The 24,578-nt window shown below is 31.4% G+C and overlaps 1 protein-coding gene across 2 annotated transcripts in view; it reads right to left on the bottom strand.

The window, feature by feature from the left end:
• LOC145279784 (phosphatidylinositol 4-kinase beta-like) overlaps positions 1-24,347 on the bottom strand; it is a 285,155-nt gene extending 260,808 nt beyond the window's left edge. For both annotated transcript variants that reach the window (XM_080131111.1, XM_080131109.1), the window contains exon 1: positions 24,215-24,347. The gene's annotated coding sequence lies outside the window, so the exon portion shown is untranslated. The remainder of the gene's footprint in view (positions 1-24,214) is intronic.
• Positions 24,348-24,578: the final 231 nt, after the last annotated feature.

Raw genomic sequence — 24,578 nt, 5'->3', positions numbered from 1 at the left:
AATTTGGACAGTATACAGAGACTAGTGCAAAACAGGAGACTTTGATGATGTGGCTACATTGAAAACAATGGAGGAGAGAGAAGTAAAATAGTTGAGGTAGAGGGTTCAGTTTACAGAGGAAGGACAAGGAAAATATGGGAAGAAGTGGTAAGGATGAACTTGAGAAAGAGGGACAACTAAAAACCTGGCCAGAGATAGGTTACTTTGAAAGTCAATTTCTTAAAGCTGTCTAAGACATGCCAGCATATAAAATGAATGTTAATTTAAGCACGATGATGTGTAACATTTGGAAATAGAAACTAAATCTGCCCGACAAGCAATAAGGTATTTTTGTTTTTGAAGAACATTTTTAAATCAACCTTGATGATGTAATAAAGAGAATTATGCATTGGCCATTAATTAAATTCCAAAGTGCACAACGCAAACATTGTATGATATGACACAGAAAATAAAGAAGCAAAGTTTATGAGTTAGTTCCAATTAATGTCTGCTTTAATGGAAGAGATAGATAAACAGACCGACAAGATGTGAGAAAAAAAAACCCTTGCCTCCACTTCTCTTAAAAAAGCAGAATAGCTAAATGGCTACTCACAAAACTGCGAGACATTTTAATGATTTGTAACATGAGAAGGGATGTTAAAGGGACTCCATATGGTGAAGGGATTCGATACATAAAATATTTAAGCAAACGTTTACCGAGATCTACTGTGGCCCCTTCATATAACAGCTAATTTCTAATAGTTTTCCTTATCTATATTAATAACAATTATGAGACAACTTCACTAGTGTCAGAGTTTATCTTGTCAACTTTGAGAATTATACACTAAATTATTATTTTTACATTCACTTTTAATATGTTTGATATAAATAGGTTCGTTCTTGTCTAACAAAAAAAAAAATTTATATATATATATATATATATATATATATATATTCCTAAAAACAAAAAAGAAAATCAAACTTTTTGAGTTATCCAAAGAGCGATTGTCTCCCCCGCCACTTTGACAAAATTTTCCAGAAACTACTGAGATAACTCAACAATTCATAATAATTATAATTATGTTGTAATACTTACAAAATATCATTAATTGCTTAAAAATTACTTCCTTTTTAAAAATAAAACTACTTTATCAATTTACATACTTTTTAAGATATATTTTCATTTTGTCATGGCTATGTCCATCATACAGATTTTTCTTTGTTTTGTTTAATATGGGGGAATTTTAATCAAGAACCTAAAAATGAAATAGCATAAACTGAAAAGAAAAAATTTTAGGACATATTTAAAGCAGCATTAATCAGCATTCCCTCCCTCCTGTCACAATCCCTACTATGTTCAATAATGAACAACAATCATAAAATTAAAATATATATAAACACAATAATAGGAAGATTTACATGAACCAATAATACATTTATTTACAGATGAATAAGTAATACACGTGTGTGGCGCAATAGTAAGGGTCCTTTTTGGTCGAGTTAAGGCTTTCTACATTTAAAAGTCTTATGCCTGACCTTTCTTGTCCTTTTGAGACAAGTAGAGTTGTAAAAAGCGTTATAAAAAAACCTGACTACAAGCATGTTGTCAATATCAGAATAGATTTACCGTGATTTGTCAGATTGTTTATAAAAATCAGCTGAAGTTATTGCTAAAAAGGTTGAAGGCAGTGAACTCATTGAAACTATTGAGATATGTTGAACTGAAAATACTGCCAGTGACTATTCTTTCTTTCTGTTCTTTTCTTGTTGATATGTAGGCATGTCTCTCTCCCTTTCATTTTTTGCTAGGAGGAAGGATTTGTAATTCAGTTGGCATTGTAACTGTCCAGAGCCGTTGAAATGTGGATGACATTGGTGGCAATCGCAAAAAGTTGGGATCTGGTCTCGATCAGCAATGACATGGCCGTGCACACTCAATAAATTTATAATTTTATAAAGAGTTTTTTTTTTTGGGGGGGGGGGGCGAATTTCATACGGTGTTCAATTGCAGCATGATGATTCCAGCCAGATAAACGATTCTCAAAATATAATAAATGATGCTGTCAAGCAAATAACATATCAACCACTTGTTTAAAAGATCTGCCTATCATTTTATCAGGTTTGACAAAAGGAAAGCTAGAGTGTCGTGCCAGGACAAAACAGACCTTCCAGAAACATCTTCATGGCACAGACAAACCACTCTACCGATTGAGTTATAAGTGTGGTTAATTTACAACACGTGTGTATGTAGTATGCAGAGTGCAATAAAGCAGGGTTGGAGAGTTGGAAAGTATAAAGTTCTAAAATATTTGACAGACTCATTTTACAGTCTTTCAATATTCAATAATAATTGAAGACAGATTAAAAAAAAAAAAAATCTGACTTCTAGCAATCATACAAATCTATTTCCCAAACCTCTGGCTCTACAATACTAGAATAAAAACATTTAAAATATGTGAGTTTAGATATATGTTCAACATACTTTAAGTCTTAAAATAGAAAATGTTCATTGCTGTTAGTACAAAAGTTTTATGCAAAATTGCTGCAATTAAATTTTTTTTTTTTTTACAGAAAAAGAACAAACGACATTAAAAAAAGTTCTCATAAGAGGATGAATTTCAGGTGGAAAATTTCTAAAATATTTTGATGTGGAGTCATCAAGTAGATAGACTGACTGATGTGTCAAGTTTATGATGGCCTTCAGAAAGCTCCCTCAGAACCAGCTATAAACTTTCAGATTTTTGTGCGCCACTGATTTGATTAAAATTTTTTTTTTTTTTTAATAATTCTAAAAGGTGCCTAACTGATCATTTCATTACAAGTCTTCATCGTTAAGATTTCTGTAAACAGTAAAAGTAATAACTAGTAGTAGATTTGTCACCCATCTCTTAGCTTTTTATCTTCTGTATAATAAAGTTTTAGTTTCTGTCTGTTCATTTACAAATACTTTCTTGGGTTTGGAGTTGAGACCCTGCCCCACTCCATAAACATCGTGTGTGTGTGTGTAGTCATCCACATACATTACTGTTTCACAGCTCGTCAGATAGGCTAGACAGGCAACACTCGTTAATTTCACTGTATGAGCTTCACACAACAACTGAATTGTCCAAAAAACACACAGATGATTTGTTTATAGTAATGAAGGCTTTGTATAGAATCATTCAACTATTGCTACACTCAGTCTAGCCTGTGAAAACGTTTTCCACAGACAGAGCAGACAGTACATTTCAGGTTTTACATTAGTTTTCCTTTTCTAAGATACATATCTTGACTAAAATTAAGGGTGCATCTCTCCCATTGGTTTTTAGATGTACCCATAGATACTAATCTAGAAATTTCTATGTTTTGGGGCCATACATATAGCACCTAGTATTTCCAAGTGGTCACCTATTTGGGACTGGCAAGACATTGCTTAAATTCTATGATCTAATGAGAATCGGTGTCAACATGATTATACCATATACATATTTCTAAAACTATGTTTCTCAGAGTACTTGGATAAGTAGATTTCATTTTGGTCAAAGGGTGCATGTCATTATGATGGAGACTACTTTTACAGCTAACATCCATAAAAAGGAAATCTGTTTTATTTAATCTTATTTATAACATGAAAAAAAAAATAGAGAAATTAAATAGAAATTGTCAGAGAGAGGTTAAGGAATTGGAGCAGAAATGCATAAGTATCCTCATTCATTCCATGGAAATGCAGGGTGTGCCTTTATCTTACATATAATAATGTCAGCTTTCTTAGAAAGTTCCATAGCTAAATAATGGAGAATACATCGTTAAACACCACTCCCCAAATTAAATATCATAGAATGTAAAACATAAGGATGTAAAACGTAATGTAAAACGTGGGGTGCAAAAACACACAGGGTTCCTTATTCAATCCTGAACAAGGCCAGATTTTCCTGTTAATTATTTATAAATTTAAAATTAAAAAAATAAAAGAAAATTGAAATCTGCGATTTAACGAAAATAAATGAAATAAAAACAAAAGTAAAATATCTCCCTGGCAATACCGGGTAGGCACAACTAATTGAACATATAAAGCTCTACTTTTTTTTTGTTTTTTGTTAATTAAAAACAAACAAAACAAAAAATTAGATGAAGCCATTGGCATTTATAAATAGTTAAGGTGATGGTGAGAAAACCAACAAGAACATTTCATTCTAGGTAAAGTCATTAATATGTTATTAACAACGGTTATAATTTACATAAAGCAATTTTTGAAAATAGTATGTTTGAATAGTTAAAATTGTAAGAACAGCTGGTGATCTGGATACTAAATCATAACTTTAATAATGCTGGAAGATAACATTGAATTAAGAAAGATTAAGTCAGACTAGAAAGAAATAAAAAGTGAGAGATTAAAAAAATCATGTTAAAACTTTCTTTTTGACTTTCGCTGTTTTGACGAACTCTTGCCAGGTCTAGCTGGTGTATACTGAGAAAAAGTCTCTTCTGATTAATGCTTACGTAATTCCAGTTTAATTTTAAATCTCTGTATAAAGTAGTCTTTACTTTGAAAAAAAATAGTTTACAAAAAAAAGTCTTTATTTTAAGTGTTTTTTTAATATCATGCAATAAAAATGTTTTTATTAAAAAATTTTAATATTTTTCATGTAAATTAAAAAAAAACATTTCAATGTAAAGACTGAAAAATATATTTTCATTACAAGATATTGAAAAAATCATTTATAAAAGTGAAGACTATTTTCATGTAAACTTTTCAAATATTTATTTTTTATTATATAAAAAAAACATTCAGAAAATAAATTTAAATTAAACATGAAAAACATTTTTATAAAATTTTATTAAAAAAAATAAAACCATTATGAAAAAGAAGCATTTCAAAAAGGCTAGCTTTTTTATATAGTTTTAAAAATAAACTGGAATTGCATAAGTGACTTTTCCTCGCTATACACCGGCAATCCCCTGTTGAACAGAAAGCGAAAGTCAAATTAGTTTTATTTAACACTAGCGATGCCCGGTCACGCGTTACTATGGCTTAGTGGAAGCCGAAAAGAAACGCCAAAAAAAAAGGGGCGAAAATGTATCTTATGCTCTCAATACTTGTGGATACCTTAGGTTGAAAACGGTGTACACATGAGTGCTTGATTTTATTATGCACATTTATTTGAGCTTGCATTTTCAAATCTCGTATAATAAAAATTTTAGCCGATATTTAATTTGTATGAAAGTATACTGTTTTATGAATAATAATTTGCTGCAAAAAAAATTAAAAAAAAAAAAAACGAAAAAAAACTTCCTAAAGAATAGACCAACAAAGTAATAGGGAGACCGATAAACACAGAAATAAGTTGGGAAAGTGTGATATATTGTAAGGTTTATTTTACTTTAAAAAAATTTCTTAGCAATTTATTTAACAACAAAAGTTTTGCTTTCGTTTAGAAAGGCACACGCAAACGAAGACACACACACAGACAAACGTACGTATGAATAAGTCTTGTTTTTATTTTGAAACGCATGCGCAACTAGACACACGCACACAAACAGACGTATGTACGAATTGGGAAATTGATCGGTTTTTGTTAAATGTAATAAGTATCTATCTTTTCACCAGAACGCACGCACGTAAAGAAATGTAAACATAATAAGATAGAGAGAGAGAGAGAGAGAGAGAAAGGTTTTCACCAGAATAGTTTAATGGTGAAATTAACAATACCACACCATTTTTTTCTTTAGATTGAATAAACTCGAATAAAGCATTATTGAAAAGAGCATTAGAAAAAAATATATATATTTAGTTTTTTTTTTTTTATCTTTTTTTTTTTTTTTTTTATCGGCCTATTAGAACTGGAGTTATATGACAATTCAAAGTATTAAAAAAAATGTGTGGTTCACTGGACATTTTGCCGTAAGTCAGTTCTATTCAAATGCATATAAGCTTGTGACTGAAAATGGTAGGAAATTTACAAACTAACCCATCTTTAAAAAGCTGTATCTCCAGATCTTTTTAAGATATGATGAAATTTTGAACATATAATACCATGAAGGTTCAGTTGGCGTTATTTACGACCATCTCACTTGGTGACTTGCATACTAATTAGCATATTCCAATTTCATTTTAACAGCTTTAAGTAGAAACATCATAGAAACAGCTAAGAAAAATGGTAAGTAAGGCTTTATTATCATAGGAAGTAGTATTCTGATGGATATTATCATTTGCCATTATAACATAATGAAAATCCAAGATAACCGGGATATCAAAAATGACAGCCATGACATGATTCAAAGAAATTGTTAACAAAATATGGCTTGTAGTATATCAAATTAAAGGAAATTTTGTACAGATCAGAATTGTTTTCAAGTACATTAAACTAATTAGCATACTAAGGTTTCATTTTAACGGCTTCAAGTAGAAGCAAAAAAAAAGAATTTTAAAAATGGGAGGTAAAACTTTATCATCATGCGAAATGTTATTCTGATGGACTTTATAATTTGTCATCATTACACTGTGAAAGATCCAAGATGGCAACCACGACATGATTCAAAGACATTATTAAAATATGGCATATCAAATGAAAGGAAATTTTATACAGATTACAATTATAATGCTTTCAAGTTCATTAAAGTAATTAGGATAATTAAATTTCATTTTTGACGGCTTAAATTAACCGTGACAATTATCGGGTGAATTTCTACCAGTATTTTCTATATTTTATTTTTAAGTCATTGTTGAGACTTCAAGAGACATCACAGGCATTTTTTCTTGTTCTCATGTAACGCTCGACATTACTTGTTTTTTTAACAGAATAAACATTTACAACATCAAATATTTATCGAGGTAGGTAGAAGAGCCTTTGGTAACATTTATTCATTATATAAATGTTTTTTGGCTACTTTTTCATACCTCTGTGGATTGTAAAACAAACCCAATAAATGTTATTCTTTTACTTAACTGGATAAGTGGTTTATGCGTTTTAACTCATTTAAAAGTGTGGTCTTTTTTTTTTTTTAATATTTGTTTCCTTTCCATAATTAAAAATTTATGTTTTCTAAATAATAACAAAAATAAAGTGAATACTTTATGTTCATAAGTTAGTTGATGAACGTTTTGTTTACAGATTTTTTTGTGTGCATCTCGGCACACAAAAATTCTCGTGTTTATATGCGTTCGTTACTAATCCTATTGATTCGTGCATAAGAGGTTTTTATCCAATTCTTTTCACATTTTAGGACAAAAGAAATTAATATATTCGCTATTAAATAGCGTTTGAACAGTTTCTATCTTTACTTATCTTGGTATTACAAAGCGTTAATTTTGAGGTTTTATTTGCAATTAGAAAACCAAGAACAGCAAAAAAAAAAAAAAAAAAAAAAAAAAAAAAATGTTCATTGTCGGTCATTCTTTTTCAAAAAAATATTCTTTTACTGTCCATAATTAAAAACTTATGTTTTCCAAATAAAAAAAAAATAAAAAAATGAATACTTTGTGTTCGTAAGTTAGTTGATGACTTGTTTACAGATTTTTTTATGCGCGTCGCGTCGGTACACAAAATTCTCATGTTTATATGCGTTTGTCACTACTTCTATCGACTCTTGCATAAAGTTTTTATCCAATTCTTTTTTAGGACAAAAGAGATTAATATATTTGCTATTAATAGCGTTTAAACAAAGTTTCTATCTTTACTTTTTGTACTACAAAGCGTTACCTTTGAGATGTTTTATTTGCGACTCGAAAACAAGAAAAAAAAAATGTTCATTGTCAGTTATTTTTTTTTTTTTTTCAAATAACTTTTTTTTTTTTATATTCTTTTCCTGTCCATAATTAAGAACTTGTTTTCTAAATAATAACAAAAATAAAATTATTACTTTATGTTCGTAAGTTAGTTGATGAACACTTGTTTATAGATTTTTTGTGTGCCATGACGCACAAAAATTCTTATGCTTATATATATGCGCTTGTCACGACTCCTATCGACTCATGAATATGTTTTTATCCAATTCTTTTCAAATTTTAGGACAAAAATTAGTATATTCGCTGTTAAATAGCGTTTGAACACAGTTTATATCCTTATCTTTGTACTACAAAGCGTCAACTTTGAGATATTCTAACTTTTGACTGGAAAGACATGCGTGTTGTGTTCAAATTCTGTAGCAAAGAAAATTCTTTTCTCTGATTAGCTAAAACAATTAGAAACGTCCACGGGTACAACTTCCACTTTGAGTATTCATGTGAACACACCTCGACCGCTTATTTGCAAAAGGTCATCTACCACAGCAGGCATGCTATACTGGCATGTTTCGTCGTTAATAGTTGGCTTTGAATAGCGATTTCTTTGCATATACAAATCACAACAAAAATATTAAAATACCATTTTAAAGTAAATTTTATTGTGAATCCAGTTATATAAGTTTTATTTTGATGGACGTAAGAGAAATGTACTTATTACTGATTACAAATTAAGTAGCAGTGTGCGCCTTGTCCAGCGCTGAATGTTACGGCGTCTGGTATTGCTAGTGTAATGTTATATCCAAGTTTATTATTTTTTTTTTTTTGTTTTTTTAGCAATTTATTTAACAAAATGATTGTTTTCATTCAGAAAGGCACATGCAAACGAAGACACGCGCACAAACAAAACGTACGTACAAATAAGTTTTGTTTTGAAACGCATGTGAAGCCAAACACATGCACACAAACAGACGTACGTACAAATGTCCAATTAAAAAATAAACGCAAAGAAACTGCAAATACAATAAATAAGAAATGTAAATATGAATCTATATATATTTAATTTTTTCAGAGAAGTTGTGTATAGTAATGCCATATTTCAATTTTAGTAACCGTTTGTTAATGTTAGCAAGAATAGGATTCTAGAATGAGAATTTTCAGAGCACAGCCAATCAGAATGGGCAGTTATGTCAAGGGAGACTTTATTAATCATGTAGTGGAAAGCTGTAAGATTTTATTAGGTCTATGTATCTATTAAGCAGTTATGATTAGCGTAATCTCAATAGCATAAGAAAATGTAGAACTTTTTTTGGTGTCAACTCCTAGCCATGGTAGGACTTAATATTTAGAGAGAAAAATAGGAACTCTTTCCTCTAAAGATATTACGATTGTGATGGCATTGTTTGTCGGATGCAATGTAGCATTTTATTATGACTGAATGTGTCTAAAACCGTGTTTGAAAGCTACAGAACATAGCTATTAGGCTAGATGTATTGAATTTGTATGTGGCATTTGTTGTAAACCTACGACACTTTGGTCCAGAGGAGAATTTCTGCAGTTCTTTTCTTATACAGCAGATAACCAAAAGTCGGTCAATTCGTGCTAGTAGCAGTACCAGATACCATAACGTCCAGTGCTGGACTGCTACTTAATTTGACCCTCAGTCTTTAAATCAGTAATAAGTACATTCCGTTTACGCCCATCAAAATAAAACTTATAACTGGATTCACAATAAAATTTACTTTAAAATGGTATTTTAATATTTTTGTTGTGATTTGTATATTCAAAGAAATCGCTATTCAAAGCCAACTATTAACGACGAAACATGCCAGTATAGCATGCCTGCTGTGGTAGATGACTTTTTGCAAATAAGCGGTCGAGGTGTGTTCACATGAATACTCAAAGTGGAAGTTGTACCCGTGGACGTTTCTAATTGTTTTAGTTAACCAGAGAAAAGAATTTTCTTTGCTACAGAATTTGAACACAACACGTATGTCTTTCCAGTCAAAAGTTAGAATATCTCAAAGTTGACGCTTTGTAATACAAAGATAAGGATATAAACTGTGTTCAAGCGCTATTTAATAGCGAATATACTAATTTTTGTCCAAAATTTGAAAAGAATTGGATAAAAACTTATACACGAGTTGATAAAAATAGTGAAAACCGCATGTAAACGTGAGAATTTTTGTGTGCCAAGACGTGCACAAAAAATCTGTTAACAAATCGTTCATCAACTAACTTACAAAAATAAAGTATTCATTTTACTTATTTTATTTAGAAAACAAATTTTTAAGATATTACTACAGTTTATCGCCGAAAAGGGAGATGCTATTTTTTGTTCGGGCATCTGTCATTAAAATCAGAGGGAGAAATCAGTATTTTAAACTATGACTGAAGCATGAAATAATTAACAAAAAAAATTAAACTAGATAATGATTATTTCCGGAAAGAAATAATTACTACATCCCCCAGCGTAATATAAACACCTCCAACTACTCCATGTTAACAGCTTTCGAGGCTGGGGTGTGTTTATTCCGAAAGCTAGTCTTAATATGGGGAGGTGGGGGGATTATACTACGCTGGAACACGTAGTAATTAGTTTATTTTATTTTATTTTTTATTATTTCAGGCTTCAGTCATAGTTTAAAATACTGATTGCTCCCTCTTATTTTGACGACAGGTGCCCGGAAAAAAAATGGCGTCTCCATTTTCGGCGATAAACTGTAGTAGTACCATTTTTAATTATAGACAGGAAAAGAATATATTTTTTAATAAAGAATAACCGACAATGAGCATTGTGTGTGTGTTATTGCCGTTCTTGGTTTTTAAGTTGCACAAAATATGTCAAAGTTAATGTTTTGTAATACGAAGATAAGTAAAGATAGACACTGTGTTCGAACGCTATGTAATAGCGAATATATTAATTTCTTTTGTCCTAAAATTTGAAAACGCATATAAACACGAGAATTTTTGTGTGCCGAGATGCACACAAAAAAAAAAATCTGTAAACAAAACGTTCATCAACTAACTTATGGACATAAAGTATTCATTTTATTTTTGTTATTATTTAGAAAACAATTTTTTAATTATGGAAAGCAAACAAATATTTTTAAAAAAAAAATAAATTCTTGGAAAATGAATCACCGACAATGACCACGCTTTTAAACAAGTTAAAACGCATAAACCACTTATCCAGTTAAGTAAAAGAATAACATTTATTGGGTTTGTTTTACAATCCACAGAGGTATGAAAATGGTCAAAAAACAAATATATAACAAATAAATGTTACCAAAGGCAAGTTACTCTTCTACCTACCTCAATAAATTTTTGGGGTTGTAAATGTATATTCTGTTAAAAAAAACAAGCAATGTCAAGCGTTACATGAGAACAAGAAAAAAATGATCGCAATGTCGCTTGAAGTCTGGACAATGACTTAAAAAAAAAAAATTATAGAAAATAGTGGTAGAAACTCACCTGATAACTGTCATGGTAACTTGAAGCCATCAAAATGAAATTTAATTATACTAATTAGTTTAATGTACTTGAAAGCATTATAATTGTAATCTGTACAAAATTTTCTTTCATTTGATATGCTACAAGCCATATTTTGTTAATTTCTTTAAATTGTGTCGTGGCAGCAATTTTCGATTTCCTGCTTGCCATTTTGGATTTTTCACAGTGTAATGATGACAAATGATAATGTCCATCAGAATAATATTTTGCATGATGATAAAGCCTTACCTCCCATTTTTTTAACTTCTACTTTAAGCCATTAAAATGAAAATTATGCTAATTAATATGCTAATTACTTTAATGTACTTGAAAACATAATTCTGATCTGTACAAAATTTCCTTTAATTTGATATACTACAAGCCATATTTTGTTAATAATTTCTTTGAATCATGCCATGGTGGACATTTTGGATTTCCCGGTTGCCATCTTTGATTTTTCATAATGTTATAATGACAAATGATAATGTCCATGAGAATACTTCCTATGATAATAAAGCCTTACTTACCATTTTTCTTAGCTGTAAGAACGAAATTGGAATATGCTAATTAGTATGTAAGTTACCAAGTGAGATGGTCGTCAATAACGCCAACTGAACTTTCATGGTATTATGATATGTTCAAAATTTCATCACTATCTTAAAAAGATCCAACGATACAACTTTTTAAAAGATGGGTTAGTCTGTAAATTGTGCAAATTTCCTACCATTTTCAATCACAAGCTTAAATGCATTCGATAGGACTGATTTAAGGCAAAATGTCTAGTGAACCACACATTTTTTCATCCTTTGAATGGTCATCACTCCAGTTCTAATGGCCGATTTTAAAAACTAAAGATATTATATCTTTGTTTTTTTATACTTTTTTCAATAATGTTTGATATGAGTTTATTCAATTTAAATTAAAAAATGGTGTGCTATTGCTAGTGCTAGAGGAACAACTCAAAACTTACTTTTAAAAAGTTGATTTTCATGAGTATTCGACTGTTTTGGACAAATATCACATTCAAAATTGCCATGGACTAATAGTTTTCATGATATTAAGACTTCTTATCCAATGTATCCCATATTGTTCTCACTGGTGGCCATGTTGGTTTTATGCACACGTGTGCAAAAAATTTAATGCACGTTTACAAAAAAAAAAATCATGGAAACGGGAGCAGTAAGAATGAAAAAATTGAAAGGCGAATTCAAACATTCAGTTTAGTAGTTTTAGCTAACAAAAAAAACTTTAGTTTAAAAGAAAAAAAACTCCTTGGTGGGGAGGAATCTGAAAACGTGTGTTATCGTTTTAGTGAGGGGGGAAAACATAAGTAGATGGGTATATGCTCGTGTCGACCTAAACAAGGCATGGAGATTAAATGAATGTTTGGATTTAAAAGATTCAGCAAAACAATCCCGGAGGGAAGAGGATTATGTAATGCCATCCCTAGTCTATTTAGATCTCAACTGAAGATGGAAATGGAGAAACATGAAGTAATGAGAGTCGCAATTGATGCAGCACTTGTCACAATGATCATGCAGCATTAAGTGGTTCTGTAAATGAGTATCTCCCCCCCCCCCCCGAGGAATAGAATAACAATAACTGAATGAAGGCTGAGCGCTATAAATATAAAATCATTGCACAGGAAGTGACCCAGTATTGTTGTAAATGTGGGTCACATCAAGTTCACAGAAACAGACAGGAAGAGACGAGAATTAAAAAGTCATTAAAACCTTTTCAAGATGTTTGGTATTAGTAATAGCATGGATGAAATAATTTATGAAGGCGACAGGGGAAGCAAGAAAGGTACCTTCTCATATATTTCAATATTAACATAAAAAGATATACATAGTGTGTGTGTGTGTGTGTGTGTGTGTGTGTGTGTGTGTGTGTGTTATATAAGATGACTTCAAAGAAATATTTAGCACTTTCAATATTAAACATTTGACAATAATATTGTATCCCATGTAAGCGTCTTGCTTATATACAAGAAAGAAGTTTTGCCATTTCGAGTTTGTTTTATCAGATGCTAGTAGGCCGCCCAGCATTGCCCGGTCGTAAAATATGCTTTAATATATTTTAAATTTATGTAGATTTCATATTCATTATTATTATTATTATTATTATCATTATTATTATAGAGCCAATCCTCTATTGATTATTATATTGTATCCAATATATTGTAGAGATTTAAAAAAATAAATAAATAAATATCTAAATAAAACTGAAAACTAAAACTAAATATGACTTCAGTGCCTTCAGCTAGATTCGAAACCAAAACATTTAGTGCTACAGCCTTAGTTGTTACTGTTTGAGCTATTGTCATACTATTGGATAGGAAATACTTAAAAATTAACTGACTAATGTATAAATGTATGTGTGCATACGTATAAGAGCACATTAAGTTAACTTATGCCTGTCAATTCCATTTTTTTTTTTTAATTTTGCTCCATTAGCAGTTATTTTTACCGGCTAAAAGACCAAATCACATTTTTTCTTCCACAGGTGCAAATTTTCTATATACCAAGTTTCAAGTCTGTAGACCAACAATTGGCAGAGTAGTTTGCTAGGGACCGTTTGTCTGAAGAACAGAGTCACTTTTTATATAAGGTTGGTGCAAAAATGTTTTTTGACGTTCAACTATATATGAAAACATTTTTGCACCATCCTAATTATATATATATATATATATATATATGATGAGAGAGAGAGAGATACAGCATACAGTTAACTTTCATCCCTTACCGATGTTCTAGAGATGTAAGTTTGAATAGTATAGTCTAATGCATTTATTCTATTGCACTATAACACCATTACTTTTATACATGCAAGTAAGCCTGTGTACCTTATGATAATGCATAGAAGATAAATCTAACCAGAACAAGTGTTGCATGAAAAGAAATGATGCAGAAGAATGTGTAATCCAAGCCTTAGAGATAGACAGATCTGATGACCTTAGAGAAAAATTAAATCTGAATAGAGAGAGATACGTGCAGAACAGTTCTAGGGTTAATGGATTTAGAGCAGTTGAGATAGCAGGGTCAGTTCACAGAAGGGGGCCCAAGAAAAACAAAAACAAGGAAATCTATATAGATAGATTTTATATAGTAGTGATTTCAAAAACATAAATGAATAAGATATACCACTTGGGTGCCATCAGCTAGAATAAAAATTTAGCGCTCCAGCCTTAGTTGTTACCGTTGGAACTATCTTCAGATGGATAAGAAATAGTTCAAAATAAACCGATTAGAACAACACTTTAAGTCAACTTACGTTTGCCAAGTTCCTATCTTTTTTTAATTTTGAAACCTTAGCAGCTATTTTTACCAGCTAAAAACCTCATAAAAGAATGGGCGACAAAAAATGCAATCATTTAACCTGCCTTGCACGGCTCTGAAATGTTGCATCTCAGAGGAGATGCACTTTGAAAAAAAAATTGGAAATGAGACAGACAGACATAGTGAGTATATAAATTAGATAAATAAAGACTTAGATAAATAAAGACTTAGCTAGAAGTAGGTCAGTTTGGAAGTCAATTTCTAAAAGCCGTCCAACACATGCCAGCATGTAAAATGGGCATTAAACTCAATATGATAATGATGAAACATTGCATACAATATTTCAGCTAAAGTTTAAGATCGGCTGAAGTTTTTCGTCCAGATAAAATATTTTCATTGAATATTTTGATTTGATAAAACTTTTGCTTGCAATAGGATGGCAATGGTCAAAACGGGGATCTCCTGAGTGTTCACACATATGGATTATTCGGCACTTGTACAGTTTAATCAAGACATCAAAAAAATAAATATCGAAAAAAGTTTAAATTATACGTATCCGTTATAGAATGAAGTTTTCCAAAAAAATTTCAGTTAATTTAATCAAGTAGTTTTTTTTTTTTTTTTTTTTTTTTCTTTTCTGTAAAAAAAAAAATTATGACACCGAGTAAAAGGGTTCGATTTTTAGGAAGAAAAGCTAGTATTAAATATGGGGAGGGAGTGTCGGCGCTTTAAATTGAGTTGTATCCCCATGGCATGTTCAAAAAAAAAAAATCAAAGATGTCTACCTCCAACGCGCTGTCATAAAAACGTGTTTTTTCACTGTAAAAAAAAAAAAAAGAAAAAAAAAGAAACTACTCAATCAAATTAAGTGAAATTTTTTTCAGAGATCTTTAGTCCAAAATGAATACTTACAAGATAACGTTTTTTCAATATTTTCATTTTTTTTAATGTCTTGATTAAACTGTACAAGTACCGCTTATTTTTATTTAATGTCTTAATAATTTACCTCTTTATTTCTATATAAAAAAAAGTAAATTTTTGGTAATTGTTTATTTCTTATTGTTAAATGAAAGTCATTTATTGAAGTGCCGATTATTCATATATTGATAGAGATTTATTTGTTGAATCTGTTAAATCCTGAAGCAGATTCATTTACTTGAAGAATATACAGAGTACTTCAAGATTAATTTACACTTTGAATAAATGTGAAAAAAGACTGGGGGGGGTTAACAAAACAGAAATCCGTATTATTTGGATTTTTCGGGCTACTATTCTTATCTTGAGTGTTATTTGTAGCAATAAAACAGTACGGACACAAAACAAATGAACAGTCGGCATGAGCAAGGTATGTCTAGAAGATATGGCGGAAGAGTGCATAAAAGGAGTAAACCAACAAAAAAAAATGGCGTGATGACGTATGTTGTTGGACTTTCAAATTAATCAGCTAAAGAAAATATTGAGACAGGAGATGTTGGGAGTTAAAACACGAAAGGGAATTCTGCGAGATTCGGAGAAAACATTTGAAGACGATATAGGTTGGTAGATAGGTTTTCAAAATTGAGAGAGCGCTAAGAGAACCAGATTGAGATAACAGTTTTTTGTTTTCGTTCAAATCGGAATGAAATGTGGAGTTACCGAAATATTAATGGTGCATGACATTCCAAGTCATTACTGGGTCCTTGGGAAGGGGGGGGGAGTGACACTTTATCATGAAAAAACATCCAACCCAAATAAAATAAACTTTTACATTTTTGTAATTGAAATTTATGGTTCAGAGAATACGGAATTTTATCAACTTAAAAATAATAAATAAAAGTCTATTACTCACTGGAATATTAACAGTGAAGTTTAGTGTTAATGATGACCATTGTCATCACTGAATAAGAATTACAGTATTTTCATAAATGGTTAGTTTCACACTTTTACATTCAACAATTAGATTTAATGTCACATTTGTTCTTTTTTTGTTTGTTTTGTTTTTGATAGAAACAAATTGAAAAATATATTTTCTTTCTAAAAATCAGATGAGAATAAATTACAGTGAAATAGATTGATGCAGGATTTCGTTGCTTTCACTCAATTTATTTTGTTGCTGTAGTATTTAAAAAAGCAGTACTCTTGCAAGTACCAATTAAAACAGCCGGGAAGGCGGGGGGGGGGGATATTTAAATAAAGGAAGATAACTCAGAAATTTTCTACTAAAGTGACAGGTTAGAAAGTTGCAACAAACCGTATATAATTAAAACAACAAAAAGACATTGTTTTGCCGTTTAATCATTTTCTTTTATAAAAAGAAAAAAAGTTATCTTCCTCCTTTATTTATACACTGGCCATGTTCCTTTTCTGGACGTCTTATGTTCGCGTTTATGCGATTTTAAACCAGTTTCACGTAGAAAGAGCAATGAAAGCCTGGCGAAGCCCATTTTTCTATAAACACACAATTACCGACGAACATTGTCATGTCGTTTTAAGCAGTTTTGTAATCGATACGAAAAGTTCTGTTTCCATTTCTTTCGTAGAAATGGACTGTGTGCTTGTTAAGAAAGAGTTGACAGATCGATTTTTTTTAATATGTTGTTTTAAGCAAAAACAATACTTGCCATGTCGAAAATAGTAATATATTCAAAAATTACGAAAATTCGTCGAGTAGAAAATTATTTATAGTTAAATGTAATTTGGTAATGTCACTAAATATGGTTTGTGGGTTATATGAGAAAAATTAGGCAATCAAAATATTTCTAATCTTAAACATTACATGAGTCATCATATCGCGTAAAAATTTAATTTATTATTTAGCAACATCACCTGTAATTTTTAAGGAAAACTGGGGGGGAAATGGCATTTTCCCTAGATGTGAACACCTTGAAGATTGCGAATATAGAGGACATACTCATCTCCCTTTTCGCTACTTTAATGGCGACGTTTTATTTTTGCCGATAGCAAAAGAATTTTTTTTTTTACTAAAAACACAATAGCAGCCGAGTTGCTCTACTCCATGAATTTTCGTAAGTTTTGGATATATTAATATTTTCGACATGACAAAAGTAGTACTGTTTTTGGCTTAAAAACCACATATTTAAAAAAATCGGTAAATTTTTACGACGTGCCCCAGCCCCACTGCCCCAGCGTATAATAAACATCAACCTTTCCATGTTAAAAATGGCTTTCGGAATAAACACCACCACAATCTCGAAAGCCGTTCTTAACATGGGGAGGTTGTGGTGTGGGGCCATTTCGATAGCCGTTCTTAACATGAGGTGGTTTATACTACGCTGGGACAGGTCGTAAAAAAAATACCACAAAATCGATCTGCCGACTATCTTAAAGCAAAGCACCGAACGCTGATGGTGCAATTCCAGAGTTCTATCTAATTAAGAAAAAAAAAAAAAAAAAAAAAAAAAAACAGTAATGAAAAACCACTATGGTGTACATACCCGTTACGGCAAAAATCACATTCAAAAATCAAGTGAATTGATCAAATGTTTTGTTTTTGTTTCTTTTTCTTAAATTTTAGGACGAAAAGCGTCTTGATCAATCAGATATAATAAATAAAGGGCGACAATTCAATTCGAACTCCCGAGATCAAAATCAGGCTTGTAATTATTAGGACTTGTTATTAAGGTCGTTAAAAAATGATTTTCTCTAAAAAAAAAAAAAAAAAAAAAAAAAAATCAGTTGATATAATTTTTGGAATACGGCATTTTCATTCAGTGACGGATTCTTCACAATACAGATTTTTTCTACTTTTTTTTTTTCTTTTAGTTAGGTTGAACTCTGGACTTGCACCACTCTTATCGTATTACGAGGGGGAAAAAAATAAGGGCTTTCTTTCCATCGCAAGAAAAAAAAGCATTCGCAGACAGACTGGAAACTAATAAACAGCGGAGGGGGGGGGGGTAATCACGAGGTTTCGCATGCTATTTTAAAAAGGGACAATATAACAAACTGCGGATTATTTAGGGGACAGTAATTTAATTAATAACATGCACTCAACAAAAGGGGAAAAAATGTCTAGCTGTAGAGAGGTAAAGGGGTTGTAACACCACTCCGTCTCAGTGAAAGGAACTAACAAATCCAATTCGTTTTACAAGTGACAGCATAGTGTAACTCGTGTGAATGAAGATATATATAACACCAAAAGGAAAAGCGGTTCAATTTATTTTAAGTTGTTTAATAATTTTATCTATAAAAGCATTTTTTCACAATCTATGACTAAAACTGTTGTCAATGTTAAAGTGTTGTTGAAAATTAGACGCATTTTTTTTCATTTATTTCTAGCAGCAGCAGCCAAGTCTCTTCCCCCTCTCCCTCCGTCAATAAATATGAATGAGTCAGATTGACGGCAGTTTAAAAAGCAGAACGTGTATTCCGTTAATCTGCTTTCCAACCGGACAAACAAAATTAGAGAAGAAAAATTAATGCTATTAATATTCATTTTAAAAATAATAACTATGAAATCAGCAACTCTATATAAATTTGTGTACGTTTTACTTTTATTTGTTGATATCACGAATTTCAAGATTTTTTCCGGGACAAAAAAAAAAAAAATAAATAAACATTTGCGAAATCTGATACCGAAAGTAGAATCTACCGAATAATCCTGGAATTCGAATAATTCATGCATTGTTGAGTCACGAAAACCATTTCAATCAATCCCAACTGGTTATGTCTTGTCAAGATTTTTATCATTATTTTGTAGACAATTAAAATAATATTCGTTGGTACTTTATGTATTATTCAACTTAAAAAGTAATCAAAATCCCTAGAGTTAGGGAAATCCATGCAAATCCGAAACTTGTTAGACGACAAATGGTCCAGTAGCGACTGTCGGACGGTTTATAATTGGTATTCGAATATCCATATTTCTGAGATTTAAATAAAACTTCTTTTAATTGGCAAGTAAATAATATATTTCTAAGTAGCAAAAGAAAGGTAATGTTTGTACCTACGAAGAGGGTACACCTTAAACACGACTATCGTAATACAATGGTCGTACCTTTACCCCTTTCGTAACCGGTTCAATTTGAGTTTTTCATGTATCAGTGTTCCTATTTACTTGGTTCCCCACGAGGGCAAAGTTACACACGAGGACGATTTTTATGGGGAAAAACCGGCAGCACTTGCCACTTGTATGTCCGCCATCAATCATACATACTCAAGGATTTCTCTTAAATGAACTAATAATTTTAAATTGAAAAATAATGTTTTATTTTTTTAAAAATAAATCGAAGTTTATTTTAACGCCTATTCTCAATATTTGCAGACTTTATAAAAATATTTATTGGTGTATTTCCCCTCCCCCCCCTAAATCGAGGACAAAGTTAGGTTCGTTTTTAATGTGGGGACCCCCCCCCCCCCCAAAAAAAGGTCACTCTGAATCGAGACAAAACAAAGATTGTAGCAATCTAAGATCAGAACAGATCCAGGGTTTTTTGTTTTGTTGATTTTTTTTTTTAATATTCAAAGCAGACGATTTTCCTTTAAGTTCAAATAGTTGCGATTATTGCCGATTAATTTGAAGCACTTAGACAAATTCTTGATTGTGATTAATGGCGGGCAGAGGCGGGCATAAAAAGAGCCACCCTGGAAAAATCTCTTACTCTAAAATAGGACACACACACATGATTATTATATTTGGTAATCATTACAAAATAAAATAAAAAAATACAGTAACTTCTATTAAAGGTTTTAACGCAAATAGGTCATAAAAACAGTTTTCGATTAAACACGAACCGTACTAGGTTTTAGATAGGATTTTTAAGTTAAAATTTCATCACGGTTCGTCTTCTGCATAATACTGTTCTTATTTTTCCCGTGACACTGGTTCTAAATGGGGGGGGTAGCCATCATTTCTTTTCTTTTTTTTTTTGTATGTATTATTAGTAGTTTCAGTAAATCAAACGAAGGTGTGATTTAAAATAAAGGCTGTGCATTAACCCGCCACCCCTTACCAAATGTAAATTATTGTTGATCATTAATACATTTAGAAAATTTATGTGAAAGTGGTGTTGGTGTTCGTTCACTTCATTGTAAAATGAACACTGATTTTATAGGTGGAATCCCTAATTCTACAGAAAAGACATCTTAGACAACTAACACCGGCTTTAGATATTTATCGAAACCAAGCCGCTCTGTATTTCGTAGAGCACCCCCCCCTCCCTCGAAATCTTTAAAATATTGAGACATAAAAAATTATGCCAAATACGATTTACATATTTGTTACGGTTGACAATATAGTACGACACGAGACCCTAAACATTTAATAAATTTCATTTATATACGTATTTAAAAAAAAAAAAAAAAAAAAAAAAAAAAAAGAAAAACACCACGGTGTTCTAATCAATAGTAATAGCTACATGTGAATATTTCTATCCACCGAATGAGGGATGGGGTGGGGGTCACATCGCTATTATAATAATAGTGATGTGACACCCCCACCCCCACCTCATTTGGTGCATAGGAATATTTGAAATTTATTTTTCGATAATTGATCTCTAAATGTGATAATTGACAATGGATTTTTTTTATTTATTTCTTTTAAGAAAATGTAAAACAAAAACAAAATATCCGCCAAATCAGATCTTGCATAATTAAATCAAAATTTCAAATAAACTTCAAGGCAAACATAGCCTTTTAATGATTTACAATGATTAATTATTACATAGTTATGGCAAAATAAACTACTGCTTCCATCCTACGCCTACACCCCTCAAATGCGGACTAAATTTTAACGTAGACGTTTTCGATTGACACCGTTTGATGTTTTTTTATTATTATTTGATTACTTATATATTTTTTTAATTTCCTGCTTAAAATCTAGGACACTAGTTACTATTACTAACATAAATTATTTTGGTGTTTGTGCATCTATTTGCACCTTAAAAATATCGTAAAAATTGAATTTGTTTATTAAACTGTTAGGTGAAAGTACAGAACACTTACAAAAACACCCTCCCCATTATAAGAATGGGTTTCTAAATATTATTTCAGCATAGTAACAGAGATGCAATGCAGATGCAGTGCACAAAGTACCATTAAATACCGTTGGTAAATTAGTCAAGGTACGTAAGGCAAATAATACGAACCGTGTTAGCTAAGATTCAAGTTAAATTCAATTTTATTTTATCTTTAATAGTAATAATAATATAATAGAAATAATTTAAGTTCAGTGGTTATAAGTTATGGCCTCTGGTTTGAATTATGTCTGGGCCAGGGTCACTTTCACTAATACTCGTGAGAAAGATATGAATTCGTAATCATATACATTCTCCCTCCAGTTATGGATTAAATAATATTAGCAGGGTACACTAAGCTTTCAAACCTGTTTTCGTTGTGCAACTAGTCCCGAAGCAAAATTCCGAAATAACATGCCTATCTGAGATAGCAAGCAGAGATAGGCCCTATCTCTGCTTGTCCGAAAACTGTTTCCAGTCGCCCTAGAAGTTTTCTTACCATTGAACTCAAGCAATGCCGGTTCAGGATCAGATGCAGTCGGAAAATTGCACAATCTTTGCTTCACAATAGACTCCCCGACGCAGGGGCTATCCATTGTCTCTTGACACTGAATGGAGGCCTTAATTATACGTAAACATGGTGTATCCAATGCTGTTCAGCGTATTTTTTAAAAACATTTAGATTTGTCATATTGTTGGTTTACAGTCAAATTTTAGTTTTTTGTACTCATGCACTTATTGATCCGTGCTGAAATAATAACGTTATTATTTAAAAAGGCATTCTTAACATGGGGAGGGGAGGGTGTTTTGTACCTAATCTGTACTTTAACTTTACAATTGAATAAAAAACATATCATAAAACCTTAATTAAACGTGGAAATACGATTTGAAAAATAGCGCGGATCACTCTCTGCATTAGCACCGAAAATTCAAATGTAGAACTGAAAAAGAGTAAATGATCACTTTTTTTTTTTTTTTTTTTTGTTATTGAAAATAAAAGTTGAATTGTTCCATCACAAATATATATTAACTAAATTTCTCTGTTGAAAATAACAGGCCTCTTTCAGAGGATCTACGATGAAGTATGGGATACTGACAGAAACGTAGAATCTAGTGAAGCCAGAGCTGAGCAATTCCAACCTCATCTTTTTTTTTATTATTATTTTATTATTATTTATCATTTTGTTCTAACTGAGGATGAGACATCCTACCAGATGCCAGACATTCGCCAACTATGTCATATACGTTCCAACTGAGAGATCTTTTTAAGAGCCTAACCATCCCTTTAAGTACCAACCAGCACCAGCATTGTTTGCGTTAAGCAAGAAGTCCAGCAGCACTGGAAACGACACCGGAAAAAAATAAACTCTTGTTATTTCGAAGTCTTTACACCTAAACTAGTTGCATAACAAAGATTTCAGAGTATTGTTTATTCTATTATTTAATCCATAGAATTGAGGGAGAGGAAGAATATATGGATTTGTTTTATTCGTGAAATTGCAGTGAACCTGATGAAACTCGAACCTAAGTCGATAGCCACGGTAAATTTTTACGACGTGCCCCAGCGTATTATAAACACCCCCAACCTCTCCATTCTTCAAGAATGAACACCCCCAACATCGAAAGCCGTTTTTAACATGGGGAGGTGTGGGGGGGGGGTATTCCGAAAGCCGTTCTTAACGTGGATTACGCTGGGGCAGGTCGTAAATATTTACCATATATATATATATATATATATATATATATATATATATATATGTATTGCAACATATGTCAGGGTGAAACAAAGTAAAGTGACAAGAAAAAATAAATGCAACGCAGAATTGTTTGTTTTCAGTGTCTTAAATTCGGATTCTGAGACTATTAGATTTGTAGTTTTAATCCAAGATGTCATAAAGGAAAATAAAATAAAAATATCTATCAGGATATAATTTAATATGATTTTTTTTTATTTAGTTTTTTTATTTAATAGAAAAGAGAATCTGGGACGCCGAAAACGTATACAAAACTGAATTGGGTTACAAGATTTTTTTTCTTTTATTTTATTAAACAGAAATCGACGTGTAGGAATAAGTATTAAAAAATAAAAAGACGTTAAAATGTCTAAACTCAAGTTATTGGTGTTATATGCCGATTTAAAATGCAAACAAACCAATTAAATAAAATTTTCTGGCAACTAAATTCAACAAGACAAGAGCTAAACAAAATTAAAATTTCGAATCATGTCCGAAAATGGACGCAATATTTCTTCCTTGGATCCATGCTTGGCTAAATTTAAAGTCATTTAAGTATGGATTAAAATAATGAAATACATGATGACAACATTTAAAATTCTAGCACTTGTGCAGTTTAATATTCCCCAAGCAAATTTAGAAAACCATTCTTAACATGGGAGGATTGAGGCTTTGTTAACTCTCCTAAAAAGAAAACAATTTCTTGGGGATGCTAACCTGCACTAGTGCCAAAATTAGTTTGCTAAAATAATGGGGATATTTTACAAAGGTGGCATTAGTTACTTCTTAACAAGATCAACAAACGTCGTGCGAATCGGAGGCAACAACAAAAAAAAAAACATCGCGTTTGTCAAAAGCGGCAACCATCATCACGTTTGCTACTAATACTACTACTCTACGATTAACAAAATGTCAGGTTGAAGAGGAAATACAGCGATTTAAACATATTTTTGCCGGTACTAGCGACCCAAATAGATTTTTGTGAATATTAAAACATTCTACTAACCGATTAGTTAGTTAACATTGTTCGTAAACGAGCTGAAAGACACAAAAATGAAGCAAATAAAATAGATTTATTACCTTAACGCAGAGAGTTCGCCATGTTGGTAACAGCCTCACTTTCACATGCCAACTCTACATTCCGGTTTTGTTGACCTCCGAACTCTCTCTCTCTCTCTCTCTCTCTCAGTATCTATCTATCTCTTTCTCGGTAGCTACTTCTATCTATCTATCTACCTATCTTTATTGCTTTCCTCTTTTTCAGTCTTTTTCTATTTATTTCATTTGTCAAGTCTTACTTATCGTCTTTTTTTCTATCACCCACTTCTGTTACGTTTCTTAACGCTTTCCTTCTTTTTATCCTCTCACCTCCCTCCCCGTCTCTCTCTCTCTCTCTCTCTCTCTCTCTCTATATATATATATATATATATATATATATATATAT

This window comes from Euprymna scolopes, chromosome 7 (genome assembly GCF_053919585.1).
Source record: "Euprymna scolopes isolate OS-2025 chromosome 7, ASM5391958v1, whole genome shotgun sequence".
NCBI classification, from domain to species: domain Eukaryota; kingdom Metazoa; phylum Mollusca; class Cephalopoda; order Sepiida; family Sepiolidae; genus Euprymna; species Euprymna scolopes.
Note: the sequence above shows the minus strand (reverse complement) of the source record. Positions and strands in the feature narration are given on the sequence as shown.